Source organism: Penaeus chinensis, chromosome 36 (assembly GCF_019202785.1).
Source record: "Penaeus chinensis breed Huanghai No. 1 chromosome 36, ASM1920278v2, whole genome shotgun sequence".
Taxonomy (NCBI): domain Eukaryota; kingdom Metazoa; phylum Arthropoda; class Malacostraca; order Decapoda; family Penaeidae; genus Penaeus; species Penaeus chinensis.
The window spans coordinates 3,287,027-3,289,526 of record NC_061854.1 but is presented as its reverse complement, the minus strand read 5'-3'; the positions used below and the strand labels follow the sequence as shown (position 1 = coordinate 3,289,526).

At 35.8% G+C, this 2,500-nt stretch overlaps 1 protein-coding gene across 7 annotated transcripts in view; it reads left to right on the top strand.

Annotated features, from left to right (window-relative positions):
- LOC125044980 (facilitated trehalose transporter Tret1-2 homolog) overlaps nucleotides 1-2,500 on the top strand; it is a 13,904-nt gene that overhangs the window by 2,497 nt on the left and 8,907 nt on the right. For 4 of the 7 annotated variants that reach the window (XM_047641973.1, XM_047641974.1, XM_047641972.1 and 1 more), the window contains exon 1: nucleotides 1,924-2,500. This exon is cut by the window's right edge. The exons of 1 other annotated variant lie outside the window; for it this stretch is intronic. The gene's annotated coding sequence lies outside the window, so the exon portion shown is untranslated. Of the gene's footprint in view, nucleotides 1-1,113; nucleotides 1,291-1,922 lie in introns of those variants that run through there. 2 more of the 7 variants (XM_047641971.1, XM_047641977.1) reach the window with 2 other exon arrangements.

Genomic DNA, 2,500 nt, shown 5'->3' with positions numbered 1-2,500 from the left:
TGCCATCGCAACCCGTACGTAAATGGCATCAAAACATGGGTCATTAGCACATCCTTATCACAACCCACACTTCTCTCTCTCATTTCGTTCCCAACTGCTCTCATTTTTTTTTTTTTTTTTTTTTCATGCATGTAGACATATCTATCTATTTACCTTTCGGAACAAACGGATCTGATACATAAGTGGATAGACAGGTGTCGTAATGAAAAATCATCTGCTTCTGGTCGTGAGGAGGTTAAATATATTAGCGGATCGGAAAGCATCGTACTGGAAAATTAGCGTAACGGTAAACGATTTTAGACAAGCAAAGCTCAAGGTAAATAGTGTATGTCGGCAATAGATCGATTCATTTTTTTTCTTTACTACAGTTGAATTAAACCGAAAATTATTTATTAAAACTAATTTAATTAAATCAATAAAAATATAAATGGAATGGAAAATTCTAGATTCTACAGTACATCTTTGACGACATGAAAGTTACTCGGTTAATGATATTGAGAACCAGTGAAATGGAGGATACTGCGTTGTCATCCAGAAATATGCAAGCAGATGCATATTTTTCTTTTTAATAATCGAAACCATAATTCCTACGCAACTGCAATTATAAGATATTGGTAATTTGGACCTCAGTTGAAAGAAAGAATCATGGGAATTATAAATACAAATCTCAGCTTTAGCAAATATATGACAAATTCAATATTTCATTAGGATATTACAGACAGATGGAAAGACTTACTGTACAATAACCACACTTAAGTGCTAAATTAAAGCATGGGATTTCTATGCTTCTCATAAGAAAGCCTATTGATCAAATTCCGGGAGGTTCAGAGAAGGATAAATAAGTAAATACCAAGCTTGCCCAAAGTGACGCAGTCGGAAATACTGCGGAATATTAACTGACAGATACCAAGAGGGAACATAACATGTGTACAAAATAGTCAGTGAAATATATGACCGGTATAAGTTTTAGACTTTATCATTAAATATAATGACCACTCTCAGGATGACAGGTAGTATAAATAAAATCTGCAATACTCGCAATTTCAGTGCACGCTCAATACAAGAGTGTGGAGCTGGTTACCAAATGACGTTTGGAACACAATAGCTCTCAATGGCTTGGAAACAGACCGGCATTGTGTGTGTGGAGGGGTGGGGAGCTAGGAGGTGTTGTGCTGTGATTACAAAAATGAAATTAACATCACCAGAAATGACAAGAAGTAACACGAAGTCCTACCAGGCAACTAGACCGGAGAAAGATGTCTTAGAATTTATCAGTCTATCGATTACCATGTAAGGGTTCGTCTGTACTGCTCGTGCAATGCGTCCGAAACTGCGATTTACCCCAATTTTCTTTTTTGTTTATTTATTACGTGTATAATCATGTTTTAAAAGAGTTATTATATACATGAGCATGACCAAGGCATAGTGCGGCTTCTTACTTAGTTTCATTATAGCTATTTGCATATAAATGTACGTAACAAAGACGCGACGAATATTGCAACACTGTATCAGTCGAGTTTATATAAAGATTGAGATATTATCACCAGATAGCATCTGGTTTGATTGTGAGACTGCCATCTTATTTTCCAGATAAAGTTCTTAATTTTCATATCCCACGGACAAACACGTACGTGCGTGCGTGCATATACACAAGAACATATACATACATACATACATACATACATACATACATACATACATACATACATACATACATACATACATACATACATACATACATGCATATATATATTTATTTAAATATATATGTATGTGTGTGTGTGTGTGTGTGTGTGTGTGTGTGTGTAACCACACACATACATAAAGGCTATACGTTGTCGATTCCTTTCTTGTGCGGCCTTGACTATTCTCTCTTCCCTGTCGATCGCTTCCTGTCAGTCCCATACCTCTGTATGTGACCATGAATACACATGGCTGATTCTTATCTGCCATTTTCATTTAGTTTTTAGACCGAGATTTATAATTTCTCAGATAATAGTTTTGTTACAAGTTATATATAGAATTATGCTTGCGTGTGTGTTAATTTGGGCGGAGTAATATTTTCCTTCATTGCTTGTATAAAGAACATCACGTAGGCATTGTTCTTTGAATCCTTGGAATACTTGGACACGTACATACATCTATGCGAAGCTGTAAAGTCTGTGATTTTAACTGTTTTGATGTAAAACAAAATATATAAACATTGTGTCTATGAACCGTCAGGTGATCAGCACTTCCTCCTTTTGTCCTGATATTAAAATTCTTTATATATTTTTAAAAATAACCACAAATTACTTTCCTCACCACTACGATTGCAACACATACCACCCAGAGACACGACCTCTAAAGCAATTACGAAAATAATAATCAAGCCATCCTCACAGATTTAAGATTTCGAAAAAGCCAAACCTCGAGCCAAAAGCAGGGATTCGGACAGAGCGTCTCCAGCTGTAAACAAACAGTAACAAGTGAATGAGTTTTGTGGTTGCACGCATGTCCC